Genomic DNA, 24,313 nt, shown 5'->3' on the forward strand with positions numbered 1-24,313 from the left:
CATTATACTTTCCTCTGCTCTTTTTCAAATGGAAAAGACTTACAAAATCCAAATCCTGTAGCCACAATTTCAGCTCTTACTCCTGTGCCTTCGCTTCTGAAGACTACTATGAGCTGTAGGTGCTGATCACAAACCTAACCCCTCTGGAAAGCTTCCAATTTCTCTCCTCCACCAGCTGCTTGGCTTGAACCTCCCCTTTCTCCTTATGAATCACAAATAGATTAGAATAAGGACAACTGGTTTTAGGTTTCAATTCATTTCTATCTGGATTTAAAGTGCCAACCTTGGTTTAAAGTGATTGGGCCAACATTGTGCAGTATTATTTTAAAGCAAAAGTTAATTAGGCACAGAAAATAAGTAACAGATAAGCAATGTGAGAATGAATGACTGTGTATGGTGTATATTAAACTATCCATATTCACAGAGTAATAGTGTATGTAGCCAGCCAATTTATGATTGATTCTGAAAGCTTGGATAGATTAGTTTCAGAATGTGAAGGATGTTTTCTTGGCAAGCACTGACTTTAGATATAATGTGGATACCGCTTACCATTACATAATGCTCATATGATTCCAGTTCTCAAGCATTTCATGATCCACTGTTGAATGTGACATCCTGGATGACTTGATTAAGGACTTATTAACACTGAAACAGGACTGATGATGAATCCTGACAAGCCCTACTATGCATGTCGCACTGCATCACAGCTGAAAACAAAGATAATGGCCTTATCTCAGAAAGAAGCTGTTATTTGATTACTGAAATACCCACTTCACAATGTAGTAGGCAGAGTCAGAATCAAGTTCTCGTGCGCAACAAAATCCAGCTCCTGGATTTCCCTTTGATTTTTCTTGGTGCCCAGTGGTAGTTGCTACCTATCATTATAGTTCTCACCAGTCAGTCAGCACTGCACTTCCTTAACTCATATAATGTATCCCGGCAGCCTACAGAATGAAGAGCTAAACAATTCTCCTTCTGAGGCTATTTCTACACTTGGAGCTGGGGTGTGGTTCCCAGCTCTTGTACACATACTCACACTAGTTCTCACTGAGCTAGCATGCTAAAAACCGTAGTGTAGTCATGATAGCTCAGGCAGCAGCAGAGGTGACATGGGCTAACTGTGATACACACGTACCGTGCTCAGCACAGCTAGCCTGTTCTGGCACTTGCGACTGCCCACGGTACCCCGTCTACACGACTACATTAGTGCATTAGCTCAGTGAGAGCTAGCGCAAGTAGATCTATGTGATCTGGCAAATCGCACCCCCAGCTACACGTGCAGACATACCTGAAGAGGAAAAGCTCTTCTCCCCTCTCTCTGTTTCAGCCCCTCTCTTACAGAGGTCGGATCTTGGCAGCTGGCTATCAAGACAGCCTTGGCAAGGAGCAATGATTCCTATCAGTAGCGTAATCCACTGGCCAATGTGCGTTATATGCCACCCTCTGTGCCCTGTCCATAAAGGATGTCGCAGCTCTCAGCTACAAAGTGTGGTTGTTTAGCTCAAGCTGTAGAGGCTCTTGTGTTTAGCACTGCTGATCTCCAATTCAGTCTGGGCTGTGTGAGCCAAGATGGCAGCTTTCAGAGTCGTGATGGTTCCAATCTCCATGAAAGTCAGTTGGACTTGTGCTCCTAAATCACTCAGATCCTTTTGAAACTATCACTCTAGAAACACAAAAGAAGGCACGAAGGAAGAAATGGGAAGAGGAGAGCTAAAAGGCTCCAAACCCTCTACACAGTGCTAAGAAATGGGAGGCCTGCACACACCTTGCTACTGGACGCAGTTATTCCTAGCCACACAGCTAATGCTTTCACTAGAGAGAGAACTATGCAACGTCACTGGTTCTACCAAAGAGCTAAGTATTAGGAAAAAACTAATTGTTCTAAATGAAGGAGAGGAAATGCTCAGTAAGGGAGGAAGATGTTTTATCATTCTTAGTCTGAAAAGCAAGTGATCTGACATCTTCTTCCGTGATGCTGGTCTCAGGGCTGAGGTATACAGAAGGTTTCAAGCCAAGTGGTTTTGCAGTTGGTGGCGTGGTGCCAGAGTGTCATTTTTCACAGGGAGGACACAATACCAAGCAATCTGGCTGTGAATGAATAAAAATGTCATCTGCACTCAGTCTAACCTGGTCTTTAAGGGCTTGTTTAGTATTGTTCTCCTTGCCTGCGATACAGTTCCAATTGATCCAACAGACACATTACAAGATACCTCTCAGGGGCCCATTGGCCAGTCTTTCAAAGTTGACAAGGAACTTGCATGAAACTGTAGTATATTTTATGGCAGTGATTAAAAAAGGATCTATTTTTTTCCATGATCCAGATCAATTTTTTTTTTTAAGTTTAGTTTTTAACTAGTGGACATTCATCTCTTCCATCACCCAAGAAAGAGTCCCAGAGCTAGACAATGAGGCAGCATGATAAGAATTAGGTAATATGCTTAAAAGAAATAATGGAGCATCAGATTTGCACATTACCATAGAAATATCAGGGAAAGAGTATAAAGCCAAAAAACAAGCAAAGGAAGATTTATTTATCTGCCATCTGCAAAAGATAGAGAAACAAATAAAAATACACCATATGGGAAAGATCATAGAAATATAGAACTGGAAAGACCTTGAGAGGTCATCTAATCCAGTCCCCTGCACTGAGGCAGGACTAAGTATTATCTAGACCAGTGTTTCTCAATGACAGGTCTGTGGCCTGGCGCTGGTCCCTGAGATCTTTCTAATGCAGTTTAGAAAGGCAGCGAGCCAGTCCCTGGTATCAAAAAGGTTGAGAAACACTGATATAGACCATCCCTGACAGATGTTTGTCTAACCTGTTCTTAAAAACCTCCAGTGAGGGAGATTCCACAACCTCCCTAGATAATTTGTTCCAATGCTTAACTATCCTTAAGTTTTCCCTAATGTCTAACCTAAATCTCCCTTGCTGCAATTTAAGACCATTACTTCTTATCCTGTCCTCAATGGTTAAGGAGAACAATTTATCACCCTCCTCTTTACAACCACCTTTTATGTACTCAAAGACTATTATCATGTCTTCTCTGCTCCAGACTAAACAAACCCAGTTTTACAAACTTCCCTCATAGGTCATGTTTTGTAGACCTTTAATCATTTTTTGTTGCTCTCCTCTGGAATTTCTCCAATTTGTCCACAGATTTTCCAAAGCGTTGTGCCCAGAACTGGACAGTACTGCAGTTGAGGCCTTATCAGTGTTGAGGAGAATGGAAGAATTACTTCTTGTGTCTTGCTTACCACATTCCTGCTAATACATCCCAGAATGATGTTTGCTTTTCTTAAAACAATATTCCGTTGTTGACACAAACTTAGTTTGTGGTCCACTATAACCCGAGTTCTTTTTCGGCAGTACTCCTTCTTAGGTAGTCAATTCCCATTTTGTGTTTGTTCAATTGATTATTTCTAAGTGGAATACTTTGCATTTGTCCTTATTGAATTTCATCCTATTTATTTCAGACCATTTCTCCAGTTTGTCAAGATCATTTTGAATTCTAATCCTGTCCTCCAAAGCACTTGCAACCCCTCTCAGCTTGATATCATCTGCAAACTTTGTACTGTACTCCCTATGCCATTATTCAAATCATTTATGAAGATACTGAATAGAACCAGACCCCTGTGGGAACCCCACTCAATATGGCCTTACAGCTTGACTGTGAACCACTGATAACTACTCTCTGAGTATGCTTTTCCAACCAGTTGTGCACTCACCTTATACTAGGTCCATCTAGACTATATTTCTGTAGTTTATGAGCGTATCAAAAATCTTACTAAAGTTGAGATACATCACATCTACTGCTCCCACCCTATGCACAAGGCTTGTTACCCTGCCAAAGAAGAATATTAGGTTGGTTTGACATGATGTTGTTGTTGACAAAGCCATTTGACTGTTACTTATCACCTTATTATCTTCTAGGTGCTTATAAATTGATTGATTATTTGTTCCATTATTTTTCTGAGTACCAAAGTTAAGATGACTAGACTATAATTCCCTAGGTTGTCCTTATTCCCCCTTTTATAGACAGGTACTATATTTGCCCTTCTGCATTCTTCTGGGATCTCTTCTATCCTTCATGAGTTCTCAAAGATAATTGGTGATGGCTCAGAGATCTCTGCAGCCAGTTCCTTAAGCATTCTAAAATGTATAACATAGAGAAAAGAATAGCACTTTGGACTTATATAGGCATTTCCGTGTGAGGAGCTCAAAGCACTTTACAGACATTAAGCATGTGATTTTTAAACTGTAGTGTGTCTAATTTTCATGTTCAGTTACTATGACTGAACTGAGAACTATGAACATAAACTGAGAAATTGCATGATCCCAATCCTTCAAATCATTTAAGAACATGGTTTGCTTTAAGTGCATTAGTGTCCTTTAAGTGTATTGGCTAAGTGTGTCTGCACAGATGCCTAAAGTTAAGCATGTTCTCAAGTGCTCTCTGCTGGACTGGGACCTCCCTGTCTTAATTAGACATTTGTACATCAGTTACCCATTTTGTGCATACAGTTTCGGTAATGATGCAAGCAAAGTAGGCTAATGATGCATTAGCACAAACTTCTCTTTTTTTTAAAAAAAATTAAGACCAAATGGTTTTATTCTACAAAGTGCTTCCTCAGAAGTGCTGAAGTTCTTCAGCTCCTATGGAAGGCAATGAGACTTAGAGATACAGAGCACCTCAAAGGAAGCATCTAGCAACTTGCAGCATTGGGGCTTAATCCTATTCCAATTGAAGTCCATTGAGATGACTGCCCATGACATAAACAGTAGTTGGGTCATCTCCTAGCAACTTGTCCAAAGTCACAGAGTAAGTGGCAGAGCAAAAAAACAGAACTTAAGAGAGTCCTGCTCCAACTAATAGGATTACTTCTTCACTAGATAACCATTATCTGTATGGGTATTAATGATTCCTACCTAATGGTACAGTGGTCCAGCTACTGGTGGGATCTGATTCTGAACGCAGCCTCGAAGACATCTAACTGTTTTTTTCTGCTTTGTGAAAGATGGGGAATGGTTTACACAAGCCTCCACAAAACATCAGGTGAAGAAAACTTAAGGATCATACATGGCAAAGTACAAATGGATCCGATGTCGCTGAATCTCATTTCCACCGCAGGGAGGACCTAAAGTCCCTAACCAGCCACCATTTTGAATTGAGTGGAGTCACCTGTTATTTAAAAAGTTGCAGTTACAAGTTCTTGCTTTTCATGTCCCATGAGAGTACATTGGTGTGTCAAGGATGCCGTGGCTGGCTGTTCCCTAGGCCGAGGGTTCTCTACCTTTTTCTTTCTGAGCCCCCCCCCCCCCCCAACATGCTATAAAAACTCCACAGCGCACCTGTGCCACACCTGTTTTTCTGCATATAAAAGCCAGGGCCAGTGTTATGGGTTAACGAGCAGGACAATTGCTCAGGGCCCCACACCACAGGGGCCCCCACAAAATTAAGCTGCTCAGGCTTTGGCTTCAGCCCCGGGTGGCAGGATCCCAGGCTTCAGCCCTGCATGGTGGGGCTTTGGTTTTCTGCCCTGGGCCCCAGTGAGTCTAATACTGGCCCTGCTTGGGGGCCCTCTATAAATTGCTCATAGGACCCCCAGGGGGCCCCAGGCCCCTGGTTGAGAACTACCGCCCTAGGCAATCACTAAGTTACTTCTCCAGTGAGGTCTGGAATTTGAAGGAATTGCATAGAGCAGGAGTTCTCAACCTTTTTCTTTCTGAGCTCCCCCCCCCCCCCCCAACATGCTGTAAAAACTCCACAGCCCACTTCTGCCACAACAACTGTTTTTCCTGTATATCTAGCAGATTAAAAGCCAGGGCTGGTAAAAAGCAGGGCAATTGCCCAGGGCCCCATGCCACAGGTGGCCCCACAAAGCTAAGTTGCTCGGGCTTTGGCTTCAGTCCTGCACAGCAGGGCTCGGGCTTCAGCTTTCTGCCCTGGGCCCCAGTGACTCTAACACGGGTTCTGCTCGCTGATTTATTTCGGTGGACCCTCTGAAATCTGCTCGTGGCCCCCCAAGGGGCCTCCCAGTTGAGACCTGATGGCATAGAGAACCTCTGTGTCTCAAAGGTTAAGGTATTGCATTGTCACCATAAGTGATCAGAAACACTCCTGTGACGTAGCCAGGGCATCCCCTGGCACAACTTTAAATCCAGATGGTTGGGTGTCTTGGAGAGTCAACCCCTTCCCTTCTCCAGTAGAGAGGCCACATCAATGTACATGCTGCTCTGCCATTTCAGATTCACCTACTAGTCACAGTGCGGTGTTGCTGAGGCTGTCCCATCCACAGGAAAGGCACAGAAAAGAGGGAGTGAAAGTACACAGAGCCACAGAGATGGATTCAGCATCTGAGGTGCACTGCACAAAACATACATGTGATACATCGCTTGAAAGGGGCTGATAGAGCAGTCACCATAAAGTTTCCATTTCACAGCACTAAAATCTTACATTTGCTTATTAAATTTTACTTAGGGCCTCAGGCAGTTGAATAGAACACTGATCTAGCTCAGTGCATTTTGCTGTGCTTACTGCTACCAACACAGAGCCATACCTTACAATGGGAAATTGAAAGCCTGAGATTTTACTCTTGGCTAGCCATCCCCTCCATCCCTGCTCTCTCTCTCTCTCTGGCATTCAGAATAAAAGTGACAGCATTACATTCAATTATATATATAATATATATATATATATATAAACCCAGCATAGAACATGGAACAAAATGAAAATAACATGTTCCCTGTTTAATAGCCTGATCCGAAGCCCCCTGGAGACAATGGAAGGATTCCCATTAACTTCAATGGACATTAGACCAGGCTCTTATCGAATCCAGACACTGGTGGATAGATTGCTTTCTCTGTGGCCTTCCAGGATTCTTTGTTCCCTCTGTATATTATCACTTTCACGCTCAAAGTGTCCACAACCATGTGGTACCATTAGATGTGCTGACATTCTGGTGGACTTCCAGGCTTGAGAAATCACCCAGAACCTGAGTCTCAGACCCAAGCCTGAGGTTAGGCAGGTTTGCAAAGAGTTCAGCTTTGTGTTCGAGTGCTGCCCCCTACAGCTCAGTGAAAACTGCAAAGAAACATACCATGAATATAGAATTTTAAAATGAACATGCTGCAGCTGCACACCTTCCCCTTTTGTATCTGTCATCCATGAACATTTGAATGAGCATGTTAAGTTGCAGACAGGGACTGCCTCTCCCTTGGTGTCTGTACAGCACCCTGCACAGTGAAGCTTCAGTGAGAAAGGAGCAATTGTCAGAAATGGGCAATGGAAAAGATTCTTGTCTTCCACAGATTTAGATCCTGGCAGGGATAATAAGCCCTGTATCCTACTGAGGCAGATACCACAAATAACATGTAGTTTACTATGGGGAAGGTTTTTGAGAGCTCAGGACCAGGTTTCAGTTTTGCCAACCCCAAAATGTTCAAAAATCATGAGTCAGGCATCAAAAACATGAAATTTGGCTTAAAAATCATGAGATTTTTTTTAAAAAATCATAAGTGTGGGGCTCTTTCTATTTGCCTGCTGTGTTTTGAGCCTTTAGGATGCCTTTAGATCCTGTTTTCAAGCTTTTCTCCACAACCATGAAGGCTAGAAACTTTTTTCCCCCAGAAAACCTGAGATTCTGATGAAATAACATGAGTCCAGGAGCTAAGCCTTTAGAGAAACACCAGATGTCAGGAGACTCACTATACAAATCACTTGGCAACACTGATTTTCAGTTTACCATTATTATGTGTTATTTGTATTATCATGCTTCCTAAGGATACCCAGCCATGGACAAGGATCCCAGTGTTCTAAGTGCCCAGCATCCACAATACAGTACAGATTTTCAAATGACTCAGAACCTAGCAGCTCTTATTTGGATACTTACAGTTAGATTTTCAAAAAAGCCCATTACCCAATGTGCTGAGGTTGTTTGAAAAAAATCACACCGCTTATTCCTGAGTTCTTCTGAAAGTCTGGTCCCAGTTGTGGGTGCTGAGCCCTTCTGAAAATCTGCACTATGTTCAGGCCTTTCTGATTAAACCTTGTCTGTCAGTTCTGCATAGACATGAAAGCTTCCATGATGCTCTTGCTAGGAGTAGGTGTTTGACCCAGTATCCTTGTCCAAAACTGTCTCTCCACGTTCTGCGCCAGATCTTCTCCCACACTAGGGCAGCTCCACCAATGCAAAGTTATCCTAAAGCTGGCTTACCCAGCCACAAAGGGTTAGCTGTTTTGTGTAGGGAATTCCTGGAGTGGTTCATACAGTACCTCAAGTCTACAGCTCACACAAAGTTGTGAGTGGGACATTAATGTTCTCCAGCAATCTCTGGCTTCCACAATGACCTCTTAGGACCATACACAGCCAGTGAAAGTAAGAAAAGAACAGCTGCTGTAACTGACAGCATAGGACCGGGCCAGCACACAGTGGTCCAAGGATCAGAGAGTTCAATGGTAGTTTAAAACCACCTTTGTGCCATCTTTCCCAGCTTCACCGAGAAGCATTGTTCAGCCATAGCTGAGGATCTAGCCTGCTGTTTGGACTGTGCTGCAGGAAGAGCTGTGGAATAAGAAATTTACAAATATACTGGGGAATAAACCGGGTGGCATCACTCAAGAAAACCATGCTGGAGAATGTGTTATTCATGGTACGGCATTTGCTAGTTTTAAAAGTTTCATTCATCCAATCAGGGAGCAGAAACAATGCCATGTGACTCAGGAATTTTTTTGGGAGAGTGGGGGGCACATACTCCAGATAGGCATAGATTCAACAGAGTCCTAAAGCACATGCCAAAATTTAACTTTGACTTCAATGACCTGCTCACATTCTGAAAGTTAAGCCTGTGCTTAAGTGTTTTGCTGGATCGAGGCCAGAAAAAAATGCTATATTCGTTACTGTTGTTGTTATTAATTATTAATTGTTATTATTTTATTATAGAATAGTGAATAATCATAGTGAACAGTTTGCAAACAATCACAGACTTAAAAATTTTCATCCACATGATCTAGCACGTACTTACAAATAACTATTTGCCAAAACCAAGTTGTTGTTTAAAAACAACAAGACCTCATTATTCCCAATGAGTAAGTTGACCAGGTCTAGCTGCTACTTTGTACTCCTGGAGTTTTTCTGACTGCTTATAGTTGGTGAAACACTGTGTAATAATTAGGGATGAAAGGTGATAAACTCTGTAAACATGACATAGAATGTGCAAGAAGTAAACAATACAAGAATATTCCGCTCTGTAAAAGAGCAGGATTGTGGAGTGCTAAGGATTTCATTTTTGTTTTTCAGATATAATCCTCTTGCTGTAAAGAAATGTTTGGGAACACATGTTGGCATTCAAAATGCCTTTTTTATGTTAAATTACTATTAGTGAGTAACGTTACAAAAGGCAAATGGATAGGGCTTTCTTTGGAGGAGGGTGGGTGTTTTTTTTAAAACCCATGGGCATTTCAGACATTCGGAGACTGCGATTCTGACACATCTGTATTTTTATATAATTGGTTCTTTCATAAATGAGATTACAATATGGCATGTGGTGTCTTTCAAACCAAACACCTGTAGTCAGAATTAGAAGCTTTACAACTGGCACTACTCCTGTTCCCAGGGTTTTGGTGGGGGGTGGGGGAGGGGAAGAGGAGGAGAATGGAAAGCTCAACCACAGGGAAATTCTGGAAATCTCATTAGCAGTGTTATCAAGGCATCCTCAGACCTGAACAACTTTCCTGTCCGTTTTTTTTTTTAATTGTCATTTATTATTTATTTATTTTAAGACTAGCTCCGACAGGAAAAACTAATTGAGCAGTGCGGATTTCCTGTGGCGGTATTACCAAAAAAGCATAAAATCAAATAAATCCAGACAAAGTTGTGTGTGAAACTGAAATAAGGACTGCGGTGCCATAGGTGCAGTACTGGGTCAAGTATCCTCCTTTCAGCTCAGATTTGGAAACTTGCCCAGCTTTTGTAAGAGGTCCCAAAGCCATGACAGAAGGCTCAGGATATTGACTGGCCCTGGGCTACATACTTGGCTACTGGTGAATCAATGACCTTTGCTCCTGACATAGGGCTTTGTAGATTTCTCCCAAGCTCTGCCTTCTCAGTGAGGAGAAAGAACTGATCTACAGTTCAGGTTTGCAGCCTGACATGTCCATGTCAGACTCAACTCACAGGCATAACCGTGTTTTTAAAAATGGTGAATTTAGCATTCATAGACATTTTGACGTGACTGCAAGCCCATGACCACAGCCCAGGTACAGTGTGGTCACTGGAAGCCCCTCCAATATGCTTTGACTTTTACCTGGAGGGACCATTATAGAGTGAGAGGGGAGTTAGTTTGGACTCCGTGTCCTCCCAGTCACTAGTTTCTTTGCTGAGAGCACTAAAAAGAATGAGGATTTGGGGTAGGTGTGGTGATGGGGCAATAGTGTTATCACATATCTACTAGAAAATGGACTGCAGACACCAGCTCATTTCATGCAGGCCATCAGATCTATCTATCAATGGGTAACAAATTCTGGCCACTAAGATAAGCAGGAGACCTGGAAGTGAAAGGCTTCCTAAGGTGATTACTAATATCCTGCAGCATCAAAGCCATAGTCCTACTTTTAAATATTTGTTCTTAATTTTTATGGATTATGGAACATTCACAGCTGGCTGGAAAAGCAGCAAGATAGGTCATTGTCAGGTGTGCGTGGCAGAGGAGGAAAACTCCCTGTACTTTTTCAGAAGCAAGTAAAACTTTGTGGCTTACTATGTCCATTTACTGCTGGATCAGTGCTTGCACAATTTGATCTCATAGAATCATAGAATATTATGGTTAGAAGAGACCTCAGGAGGTCACCTAGTCCAATCCCCTGCTCAAAGCAGGACCAACACCAACTAAACTTAAAAAAACAACAACATAGGCAGGGCAAATCTCGCCACCAAAGAGATCTTTTGCCAGGGCTTGTCTGAACAATAACAAGAGAGGATAGGAGACAAGACTTGGGATGCCAGTGAGGCTTGCTTATTATTGTTTTTATTATTATCATGGATTGGCACCCCCACTGTGCTAGCTGTAGAAACACAGAACAAAAAGGCAGTCCCTGCCCCGGAAGAGCTTACAGTCTAAGTAGAAGGCAGGAGTCAGCAGATACAATACAGACACACAGCTGAGTACAAGGACATGTGAGAAAATATTGATCAGCATGACAGGTGGTGGTCTCAGCACACCACCAACCTAATTGTTGTCAAGTTTTTTGTAGTCGTCATGGAAAAGGAAAATTTTAAGAAGGGATTTGAATGGGGATAATGAGGTGGCTTTATGTCTGACTATGGGGAGCTCTCCCCGAACGGGAGAGGCAACATGGGAGAAAGCATGAATGGCACTTGTTTGAGAATGGAACAAGCGGGCGATGGAGGCTGGTATCATGGGCTGATAGGAAGCAGGAGTCAGCGGCCTGTTCAATGAGCTTAGAGGTAAAAGGGCAAAGGTAGATGGGTGGTAGTTGAAGAGGCAGGTGGGGTCAGTAGTGGGAGTATTATTATTTTTCGATTGGAGTATGCTTCTATTGTAAGGGGAAAGAGCCAGAGGAGAGTGAGCAGTTAAGGAGAAAAGTACGGTATGGGATGAGAGTGGGCAACCAGGAAATGGGATGGGATGAGATCAGCGGGGCAAGTGAAGAGGTTAAAGCAGGAGAGCAAATGAGAAATTTCTGTGTCTGTGACAGTGGAGAAGAAGAGTTGTAGGAGGGGAAGGGAAGAGGGCTCTAACAGAGTAGCTACCAAGTCAAAAATTCTTTAGTGAAGGAAAGAAGAGGAAGATTAAAAAGAATGAAGACAAGGTCTGAGAACGCCATTCTTAATTCTGGGCCTTCCTGTCATGGAGCAATAAACCATCTGGAAGGCTGAAGAAGTGGTTTAGCCACAAAGGACTGGGTATCTATCTGCATGTCTCAGAACTAGAGATAGGCCAAAACCAAAAGAAGGTTTGATTCAAATTATGGATGAAGATTCAGGAAGGGCTTATTTTCTGTGAGCTGGCTCACCTATCCCTGGGTTCTTGAATGTCCACATATCAGTGATGTAGTCTCAGCAGCTCCTGGACGCCACTTATTAAGATCTTCCACCAAACTCAAGGAAAAATTGGAATGATTTCTCTGCTTCTGCTTTCTCTTACATCTCTGGATACTGCTAAATCATCCTTTCCAGGCGTGACTTATCCCTGGGGCTCACAAAAATGCTTCCAAAAAGCACAATTTACCTTGTGAATAGACCAGAGTGTGCCAATTGCCAGATATCTTACATATTTATTCCCAAGAGAAGAGGTCTTTGACTTCCTTACAGCCTTCAGTCTCCCCACCCCCCACCCCCTTCACTTCAAATTAACAAGTGGAATCTGAAGCAATGTTTCAAATACACTCACTGTAATTTCCGGGAACAAAGGATAAACCTTTCTTGCAAATGTAGTTATGTATGTGAAAGCATGTTGTGGTTGGTTTTTTTATTTTGTTTTGCTTAATGGGAAAGACTGATGAATAGACTCCACAGTCCCTGACCCATTCTCTCCGCCACTCAGACACCCTCAGGACTTGGGATTTATCCCAGGCTATGGGAGATTGTTTTTGTCAGAGCCCCTTGTTAAAATACTGGCAGCACACAGAAGGCCTGATCCAATGCCCACTGGAGTCAATGGGACTCTTTAAATGAACAGTGCACACTGGATCAGGCCCAAGTCTTCCAAAGTTTCAGGATACTCAGCTAACTTTTCTAACTTGCTCCCTGTATTTCCCTATCTTTAAATATTGCCCCACACTGCAAAAGATGGGTCCATTAAGAAATCAGGGCCACTTTTGTCTTTATTTTAGATTAGAGGGGAGAGCATTGGCACGGATTCTTCACCCACCATAAACTAGCTGCTGATGCAAGTTGCAAAAGTCTTGCTGATGTACAAGAAGCAATTACAAGGCTGATGCAATATGCACCTATCATAAATTCCAAAGCAGACATGTATCATACATACAGAGGGCCTAAAATTATCAGCTCCCTACTTCATGATGTTCCCAGACTCTTGTAATGTTTGTGCAGCAGCCACTGTGTCCAGTTGCATTTCAAAGCTACCCCTGTGCTTTTAGAATCACAGTCAGTGCTCCTTTAATTATGATGTGTTTTTGGTATGTTTTTAATCATCGTCATTAAGGGATTAAACATAACCCTCTGAGACAGAGAAGTGTAAACATGAGCAATAATTATTCCAAGATCTTCACTGGTGTCTCACTATACAACTCTCACTTTATTTAAACCTGTTGTGCAACTTATGATGATCTGCTTTGGAATCATAAGATTCCACCTGTATTTTAGGCTAAATAGGGGTTAGGAATAAATTAAAATAATGTGCTCCCTCCCCCCAAAAAAAAAACAAAGAAAAGGCTTTACATTATTTAATCTGATGTTAGATATCTGTCTGAATTTAGCCAAAGTCAGGAATTCTAGGCTTAAACTATCTCATTGTACCTAAGTCGTTCAGAGACCTTTCAACAGTGGAATTATGCGCTGCAATGAGATAGGACAATTTAGGGTGGGAATCCTAGCTTTGACTTTAAAAAGCAAACAATCAGTAGGAGGGGAAGGATGGGCTTGTGATTTAGGCCTGGTCTATGCTTAAAAGATAGGTTGCCATAGCTACAGCGCTCAGGGGTCTGAAAAATTCACACCCAGAGCATCGTTATGCTAACCTAACCCCCAGTGTAGTCACAGCTGAGTCAATGGAAGAATGCTTCCATTGACCTACCTACCATTGCTTGGGGAGGTGGAGTTCCTAAAGTAATGGAAAAAGCCCCTTCTGTCATCGTAGGAAGCATCTACATTATGGCACTACAGAGACTTAACTACAATGCTGCAGTTGTGCGACCGTAGCACTTGTAGAGTAGACATGGCCTAAGGAATAAGAAGGGAGACCGGGAATCAGAAGTTTTGAATAGAGCTGATTGAATTATTTTCATTTTGGGTGTGGGGGGGATAGAGGTGGGACAAAAATGCTTTTTTGACAAAATTTTCCAATTTTTAGGCAAAAAAAACTGGAAATTAATTTTGTTCATTAAAATGTTTGAAAACTTTGAAAGTTGGGAAAAAGTTGGCAGAAACGATCAATTTCAGATTTTCCTCGAAAAAAAGAAAAAGTTGTTGTGGGAGAATTCAAAATAAACAAAACTTTTTGAAAATGTCCTATGAAAAATTATTGGCATTTTTCAACCAGTTCCATTTCTGAACGCTCTCCCTGACTCTGCCACTGACTTCCTGTATGATGCTGCCAAGGCAGTTGACCATCCCCGGCCTCAGTTTTCCCACCTGTAAAGTGAAGATAACAATATTGACCAATTTCACAGGGGTGTTAAGAATTCATTGTGACTGGTAGAGCATTCTGAGAACCCCAGATGGAGAGTTATTGGTGGGTTCTGGAAGGCTGTTTCCTCAATGTACTTGTTACTGCCATTTTAATAAAGTTGTTTCTGTTTAATCTTTTGCCATTGTTAATCCTCTTGGTTTCTTTCAGTGGGATGGGTCCCCTACTGACATAGCTTATGCTGCACGTGGAGGTGGGCTTTTTATGCCAGTGGGCGAGCTCTCTCTCTCTCTCTCATCGGTATAGAATGTCTTCCCCAGAGATGCACAGCTGCATTGGTACAAGTGCACTGCGGCAGTGCTGTATGTGTGGACCAGGGGTGCCCAAACTTTTCCTGTCATGCCCTCTCTTACCACTAATGGATTCTGTCCATGCCTCCCCCTCCATTACTGCACAGTTGGCTCAGCAGAGGACATTGGGCTGAAGGTGCACCTCACAGTTTGCTGACCACTGGTATAGACATATCTGGAGACTGCTCACACACAGGAGGGACTGAGATTCAACACTCCCAGGGCTACATTTTTAGCTGGAACCATTAAAGGCAATCAGAACCTTGCCACTGATGCCAAGATCTGAGCCCTTGGACACAAGCGTTACTGGGAAGGGAAATAGGCTCATTTTGCTTTGGGAGCCAACAAATAAAACAGGGAAATATGCTGCTAGTTTTAAACTGTGCTTCCATAGCATCTTTCCTCTGAACATCTCAGGTCCTTCCCACCTATGGATCAGGGCTCCTAGTACCAGTGCTTAATTTGTAATGAAAAAAGGATGCAGGAGCTCCACAACATTTTTTACTTTCATAACTGACATGGCAAGCCCAGAGGTGCCATGGCTATGAACTGCCAAGCCTAGAGGTGCCGGGGTTCAGCCCTGGCACAAAGTAAGCACTGCCTAATTCACTTAGGCCCCTTTGGAAATCCCAGCCTTATGGGCCTGAGTGGACCTGCCTCCTGTGCAGTGGTGAGGGTGGAAGGAGCTTTCCTCTCCCCAACCCCTTACAGGTCCACTCAAGGGTCAGAGTAAACAGCCCCTGCCTGCACCCTTTCCATGCATCTCCCAAAGCATCAATGCCTGAGAGGGGGAGTCATAGGAGGAGATAAGGCTACGGCCCTGCCCTCACTTCCCCACTGTCATGTTAAGATTGCTGCTGCAGAAAGGGGGCAGACTGGAGTATAACACAGTGGGGTGCAGCCCCTTCACCCTCCAGGTGTGGTAGAACATTCAGGGATGGACTGTGCCTCCTTAGCCCAGTACCTCTCTGAACTGCCCCAGCGCTCTGCAATACCCTATTGCCCCCATCGCAGGCTACTATGTGTTCACACGGTCTGGCCCTAATTAATCAAGACTCACAACACTCTTTATTGTAAGGAAGCATGATGATACAGTTCAGTATGGGCGGAAACTGAGGCACAGAGAAGATAAGTGACTTGGTCAAGGTCACAGAATCAGACAGTGGCAGGGTTGAGAATAGAATCCACAAATATTTCTTTACTCACTGAGCAGCACTCCCTTTCATTTTCTCATGCACTAAAGCAAAGTAAATGTGATTTTATTTATTTCCTTATTTATTGCCCAGCTGTGCCTGAAAGCAGCTCCTCAAGCCACAGGGGGCTTGAGGCAGGGGCAGTATCAGAAACAACAATCATTATCCTCTTTACTGGAAAACATGTATACGAATGGCAAGATTTACTAGCTGTTCAAGTGCTTTATGAGATTTACAAGGCTTCAGAAAAAATTTACTAGGACAATTTAAAACTTCAATGGTTTGGAATGGGAATATTTGCAACGGAGCCAGTTTTGATTGCAGCCTTGTCTGAAGCAGGCAACGCTCCTTTTCGGGGCTTGGGAGCACAACACTCTTCTCCTCTGACCTTCCAGTGATGAGTAAAATGAAAGGTGCCTGTGGAGACTAGTCACCTCAGAACACACTGGGCCAGCCTCAGCCCTAGTGTAAGCTGATGCAACACCAATTACTTCAATAGTGCACTTACATCAGGGCTGAATTTGGCCCACCAAATACCAGATACTAAATCACCTCAAAGCATAGCAGTCAAAATAACAAAACACACTAAAAATGTTCTTCTTCCCCAGTCAGAAGCCTAAAACCCCATTACACACAGCGCTTAATGAGGGTAATAATCTTCAACTAAACAGCCCTTCAACCATGCTCATCCTCCACTTAGCATAAGATTCCCTCTAAAGCCTTGCAGGGAGCCTAGCTGGGGGAAGTTGGCCAATGGTTAACACTGTTGTATTTGCCAGCATTAGTTCCTGGCTCCAGAACAAACAGAAAAGGTGGTGAAGATTTCCAAAGGGCAAGTGCCAAAGAGGGGTGAGGGTTTGCAAATATTGCTAATTAGCTTATCAAGGGGTTTTCCCTTCCACACACCCCTCCCCACCATACGAGGATGGTTAATTACTGTGGGTTCTGATGCCTTTCTCACCTAGCAGCTCACAACCACTCCATTTGTAATTATATTCAGCATGAGCTCCTAGATGTTAAGAATTCCTTCTACTCCTCACCTCTAAATTAATGATATCTGAGTGGGAGAGGGTTTTTATTCCCTGAATTTTATTATGTTCTCATAGGGAAGACTTTCCCCCAACCTGTTCTTTCAGCTGCATAGCTCATTTGACAGGTAGACATTGCTCTATTCTAGTCAGCCAGCCCTTAGTCTGGATTTCTCTGTAATTCATTAAAAGAAAAGGCGTACTTGTGGCACTTTAGAGACTAGCAAATTTATGAAATCTGTAATGCATTGTAGTTGAAACTATTAAACACTATATTCCAGCGGTACAGACACCTCCTTTCATAATAAGATCTGAAGGCTGCAAATGGGGGTATTGATATCATTACAAGCCTTGCCATAGCAGATCAGACCACTAGCTCACAATCCTCCCTCCATCCAGCTAATGACTAGTACATAATTCCTTAAAGGAAGCTAACCATTATAAAAATGCACTTGTCAATATTGTCTGTTAGTGTGTTGCTGTTAGAAGTTGGGGATTCCTTCCGAATCCTAGTGGATGATCACTTATGGCCTGAAACATGACATTTAGCTATGTTTCGCAAAGTCCTACTTTGAAAATTACCGATAGGTAAGTGCAAGAGTTATTGATGTTCATAAAATTATCCAGAACTTTTTAATAAATCCAGCCACAGTGCTTGTCTTGATCCCCTCCTGCAGCAGTGAATTCCACAGGTTGAGTCTATGTTGTATAAAGAAGACTTTGCTGCTAAAAATTAATACCTACATTACCTTTATAGAATATCAGGTTTGGAAGGGAGGTTATCTAGTCTAACCCCCTGCTCAAAGCAGGACCAAACCCCAATTTTTGCCCCAGATCCCTAAATGGCCCCCTCAACGATTGAACTCACAACCCTGGGTTTAACAGGCTAATACTCAAACCATTGAGCTATCCCTCCCCTCAATATGTAATGATATAATATCCCTTACCAGACCATCAAAATTGTGAGCTTTCTATGGCTCAGGAATTGGGATGAGATGATACATTTACTTATGTGGAATTTTTTCAAGAGGTTTTACGTGGCAACTAGGTCTTTGTAATACCCCCTTATAGATGTCAAAGGATTTATTGGGACACTGCAAGAAACAACTCTGGTATACACAGGGCAACAAAATTTAACTTCTTCCTAGCCCCTCCTCTACACCAAGACAATTCAATATCAAAACAAGAAAACAACTTAACATTAAAATAAAGATACAGCACCACCTATAGGTGATGGTGCTGTCTGCATTGATCATTACACTTTCAAACACAGCAATGGGGTCTACTGTGCTACTTGTACTTTGGGCTATTAACAAAGCTAGCAGAATCCACCAGAAACCAGTTGATGGTTCAAATGAAATTTCTACTAGGATTAAGCACATAACATTGCTTCAGAAAACTGGTGAACCCTGAGTGATGATCTGTGATAAACAATTACAAATCTGTTATTTGTAGTGAAGAATGTATTCAATGAATGTTATTACCATTATTTACTATTTGTATTAGAATAGTTCCTAGAGGCTCTAACCAAGATTAGAGCCTCATTATGCTAGGTGCTATATGAATACAAAATGACTGCCCCTGCCCTGAAGGGTTTATAATCCATGTCCCTGTTTTCTATTCCCCAATTATCTGCAAACAGACTTCTCAAATTTGTTTGTGCTCAAAATACATAGACAGATGTCTTATATGAACACATTTCAGCCTCAGCATTTCTTGCAAACTATTTACTTTCAAGTGCCATTCATGATTCTCTATTTGTGCTGCATGATTGGTCATCTAAAATTACATGGAGCTGTTTCTGATCCCTGGTTGGACAAATGATATTTATGTTTTAATGAATATTTCTCGGAATATGCTTAGGAGGAAAAATATTTCTGATCTGAATGACCATGGAAAGTGAATAAATATTTTGCCTCATTCTTCTTTACTGTCATTAATTTATACTTTTTTCTGCAAATAGCCCCCCATTGATTTCAATGGGCCTCCTCACAGAGTGAAGTACTATTTAGCATGAGCAAAGATGGCAGAATATAGCCCAAAGTGAATTTGTGATTTTCATTCAGATGCATTTTTATGCATATTGTTTTAGCATTGCAAAGCTACTGAAATATTCCCTGAGAAATTCAACTACATGTGCCTCAGTTTGCTTATTTGCAAGATATGTATTGTACCACATCCCATACTGAAAGTCTTTTGAGGCTTAATGAAGCTTTATAAAGGACTTTGTTATCCTTGGATTCAAGGTACTAAACACATAATTATAACAATACTTAGCATTTGATAGTGTTTTATATGACCCTGCATAATGTTCAAACCACTTCCTTGACATTAACTCATTAGTTATCAAACATATTATTATTTGGAAGTGAAGAGAATCTTTTAGGAAGCTGAGAAACTGGGCATTCTGAAATAACAGATCAGAATAAATCAACCAATCTTTCAAAGCCATCCTTTGGTTACTAACTATTTGCTAATAATGTTGCCCCTTTTTGACCTGAGCAGCTAGTCAAAGTTCAAGCTTGGGGGTAGAAACTGATGATGGAGTCTGGGATTTTCTTGGATGCAATTTAGTTTGTTTATAAGGAATGTACAAGATTCTGCTTCTCTGAATGCAGGAGGAACCAGAAACAAAAGCAGTTCCTTTACTTACAGTTCCACCCTTTAGTCAACACCAGACCCAAAAAACCTCTCTCTCTCTAGTTTTGTCCAGGCTCACACACCATGCTCACTGGCTGCTGCTTGGCTTTCTTGCCTTTTTTTTTTTTTTTTTAAATCACTGTCTCTTTCTGTTCTCGTTTCCCTCACAAACACATTACTCAAAACAATACACAGCAAAAGTCCTTCTGCCCACCCAGACTAAAACTCCTGAGCAGGTGCAGAGCCCTCTTTGTCTTAGGTTTTTATCCTGAAATTTTGTTACTTGAAGGCTGTGTTCACACCCAGTCTCAAAGATGCTTGCAGTCCCCAGTACTGCTCAGCAAAAAAAAAAAAAATGATAAAATTGAATTGCAACCTTATCTATCTACCTGCCCACCTATCTATCTCACTTTACTCACAACTGAAATGGAGAAGCAGCTAGGGTTACTGTAATATACTGTACTAGTGTACAGTAATATATTTAGGCTGCAATTTTTCAAAGGGGTCTAAAGAGGTTGTCTTTCCATGGGTCTTAGGGAGTAATTTTTTTGTAAAATCTCAGCATTTAATATTGCTCTACATATAGATGTATTATTATAGTTGTATTATATTTTGTATTAACCAACTAAATATAAAGCACTATAATAAAGCATTAACCTCTTCTGAGGCATAGGTTGGTACAGAGGAGAAGCGCACTTGGCTGAATGGTGGCTTTGAAATTAATCTCTTCCATTTTTCAAATTTTCAAGATCATAGGGACAAATAAAAAAGGGGAATGAGAGGGAGAATGAAGAAAGTACTGTTGGCAAATGCAGACAGATCCTTTATTGGTCTGAAATAGATGTCACTCAGGGGATATCTGCTTTCACACTGGTCAAGTTCAGCTTGTCTAATCTGACTTCGAAATCATTGTTCGCCCCTTAAAATACCTTGGTTGTATGAGACAAGATATGAGCATTTAGGAGCTTGGTGGGGTGGGGAGAGGAAGAGAAGGAGGGAGACAGAGAGTCAACAGATCAATAAAAGCACTTTAGGATAATGGCACTACCTAGAGAAGAACAGGTCTGGATTCCAGGCCAGCTTCATCACTGCCAGGAAATGTGCATTTGTATGAATGAAGTGATTAATCCATAGTGTCACGGCAGAGAGCCTTAGTAACAGTTCTCTCCCAGATGCTGCTTCCTAGGTGTTTGTTTACCCGCTCTTCCTCAGAGTCACAGTTTGCTGCTGCGCCCTGACCACAGTCAACAGAGCCGCTGTCAAGGTTCTCCAGCCAAAGCATGTGGCGTGGGGCGGGGTGGGGAGGGAGTGAGGAGTGTTTGGCCTGGAGCTCATTGAAATGGAGGACTCTAAAGGAAAACATTACAGAGGAATGGAATGAAGACCATAAAATGAGGAAGGTGACAGAGGTACTTTGACTGGACTTTCATTCTTTACACTGTCCTGTTGCATGAGAGCAAGGAGGTCACTCAGTGGATAGAGAGCATTAGCCCCTGCATGAGTGCCCAAGATAGAGAGGGCACAAAACCTCCTGCTCCTTTATGCCCCAAGAGCCAGTAACAGATACGATCCCTGTGGTCTCCTGAATAGAGAGACTGACTCTCCTAGCATCACCGTGGGGTCCAAGCCATCCCAGAAAGAGCAGGAGAGGAAGAGAAAAGCAGGAGGTGGAGGCATGGCCCACTCTCTCTTCTACACCAGTTGATAGACCTGATTGGGCACAGAATGGAAACCCAGCAGGTTGTTTCCCCTGCATGCATGTGACCCAAGACAGAGCATACTTCCCTGAGGCATAATGCTTTCTGGAGCTAGAGTGATGCTGGAAGTCATGGAGTTAAAGGGGAGCCTCGTTTTGGATACTCCGAAGCTCTGGGGTGTTCAGGGCTAGGTTTGGTTCAGTCCATATTCAATTCCAGGGCCATGTTTGGATGTCAATCCCCAAAAGTGTAGGGTGTTTTGATCCAAGTTTTTGGTTGGTCTCTTCTCTAACTGTAGATGAATCTTAAAAGGGGATGCATGTTTTTATGGCCAAACACAACGGAATGACCCTGGCCCCCGAGATATCAGCTTTGAACTGTTCCAGTAATGCAAAGCTGGTTTAAAGCTGGTGTAAGTGGCTAGCTGAGTATTCCATGGTATGACTTAATCCCTCTGTGATGAACACCTGTGTAACTGACCCTATGCCACAACCCACAATAGGGGGCATGACAGAGGGAAGAGAGCATGGTAGGAGCACTGACTATGCATTGGCAATGTCTTCCTGGTCCCTGAAGACTATTGCAACTGCCAATATCTAAAAGGAAGCATTGAAGCTGGTCGAGACTGTGACAAGGACCAGTCTTCTCCCAAAACTGGGGGTGAGAGATACGTGGGGAGAGTACAGTTACCTTCCTTTCTCCCACCTCTTCATGACCTGTGCTGAGTACAGCTCAACAGCAGTCAAAAAAATGGACCAATATTTATAGGTAGGCAGGCTATAAACTAGCATATTATTAAATCTCATGCTTCAGGGCAGTATGATACAATCTCCATAAGGGTCAGGAAGGATTTCCCCTCTTCATATTCACTAGTTATGAGGTGCATTATGTGGGTTTTCACCTTCCTCTAGAGCATCAGTTCTTTGTCTAATGTAGGCATACTAGACTTGTTGAAGAAATTATCTGCTCAGGGAAAGAAAAACATATTCCTATGAAGTATGCTATTCTCAGAAGTTATAAGGATCCAAAGGTAAGGAAGGTATTTACTCCTCAAATTAATTGATCTCTGGGATCCTTATAAATACAGTAAAATATTGGATTTTCTAGTAAATATTGCTAAATTTGTGGAACAGTAGTTTCCTATGGCAGGGCCTGCACCTTCAAAACCAATGGCAAATTCTAAGAGCGTGCCTAGAGGCGATCAGTGTCAGAGAATAAAGATGAACAGTTCTAAAGAGGTATGGAGACACACGTGATCAGCGTGTATTGGAAAATTAGATTCAATGGGATCACAATAGAATAGAAAATAATGGATACTGCATAGGAAATTGCTCAAATTCAGAAAGAGATCACATACCGGTGCATTAATAACATGCTTATTTACATTTCTCTTTCAATGTTATACAGCAGGTATTTTACTGATTGTTAAATTAGTATCAGAGTGAGATGGAAGCTGGTTTACAAGGAGTTTGACAGGCACTGTATTTATAGAGAGAAGTAAAATGAAGGGGTGAGAAATAGGACAGGTAAAAAATTCTGTTGAAAACAGTTTCACCAGAAAAGTGGGGGTTCACCTAAACCTAAGCCCAGCTGTAAAGGAGAATAGGGAGCATGAGACTACAACTGCAACTCCCACGGGATACTGCAGCAACATTTCTAAATCAAAGTATTTCAGTACTAGAATTCTTTCAACAAGCTCTAGTATTAAGAACAGCTACATAGGCAGATGACCCCAAATGCACCCCCTGGCTTCATTCCTAGAGGATCTAGTATGTCAGGGATTCTGTAGTTAACCACTTGGTACAATGAGAGGTCTAAGAGCTCAGTACAGGAAGTGAATAAACTAAATGCCCATGCAGCCACCCACTCACTCCATTCCCAGCAGCAGCTTTGCTTTTAAAGAGGGGGAGGGGGCCAGCATGACAGAACAAGAAGAAACTGTTTAATAAGACAAACATCAAAGATTGTTTCCCTTTAATTATCCTCTCTTAGTATCTTTCTTCATCAGCTGGAACTCCCTGTTTCTTTTTTAAAATAAACAAAGCAGTAAGTTTTTAATAGTGACCTGAGTCACTTCTTTGGTCTGAGTAAATACCAAAACTGGCCATAAATTGTCCATTTTGTGACACTCCGAATAGCCTCAATTATTCTTGATAACATACATCTGTTTTCACACACCCGCACATACACAAACACAAACCTCTCTGTCTAGTGTAGGGATCATCTGTGGATGGCCATGGGCAGCATTCAGTTTCAGACCCATGTTGTGTTTTGGTTGGCAGCGAGGTCCCCAAGGCCAAAGTAAAATAAAATTCTGAGAGGGGAAAAGGCAGGTAAACATGGCTGTTATGTTCCATTGCATGGAAAATTTTCAGCTGGGGCTGGTGAATGAATCCTGGCAGAAGGGGCCTTCTGGAGTGTTGGTTGGGGGAAAAGTTACTTAAAACTAAATGTTGGGGAGTCTGGGGATCTGTTCTTTCTCCTCCTCCACAGACCTAATTTGCCATTAGCATTAGAGATCAGCAAAAGAAAACCATAGCCAACCAGATGAACATAAAGAGCTAAACTATGTTATTCAACTACACTATATAGACTTTCCAACTTCAGTACCTTAAACATCCTTTCAGACCTGAAGGAATTCTCATTTTCTAATTCATTATATGAACCTGTTAAATAGCCAAGTGTAAGGATGAACTAGCCTCTTCTGCTGCCCACACAATCCCCACAAACAGCTTATGATTTCCTTAAGTTTGGGGTTTTTTTCATTTCTTTTTAACTGTATGGCCTGATGGCAAATACTCAACATTCAAGCAGTTTACACCACTTTATAATAACCTGGGCCCCTATGAGGCTCTGTAATATTAAAGACAATCTGAGTTAGCATGTGGATTTCACAGCACTTAGAAAAAGTATCTTTTAAATGGGAAGCTCATCAGCCTTAAGCTTAGTGATAAGAAAGGGAGTACTTGTGGCACCTTAGAGACTAACCAATTTATTTGAGCATGAGCATGATGCATCCGATGAAGTGAGCTGTAGCTCACGAAAGCTCATGCTCAAATAAATTGGTTAGTCTCTAAGG

Source organism: Lepidochelys olivacea, assembly GCF_965140295.1.
Source record: "Lepidochelys olivacea isolate rLepOli2 genome assembly, chromosome: 13".
Classification (NCBI taxonomy): Eukaryota; Metazoa; Chordata; order Testudines; family Cheloniidae; genus Lepidochelys; species Lepidochelys olivacea.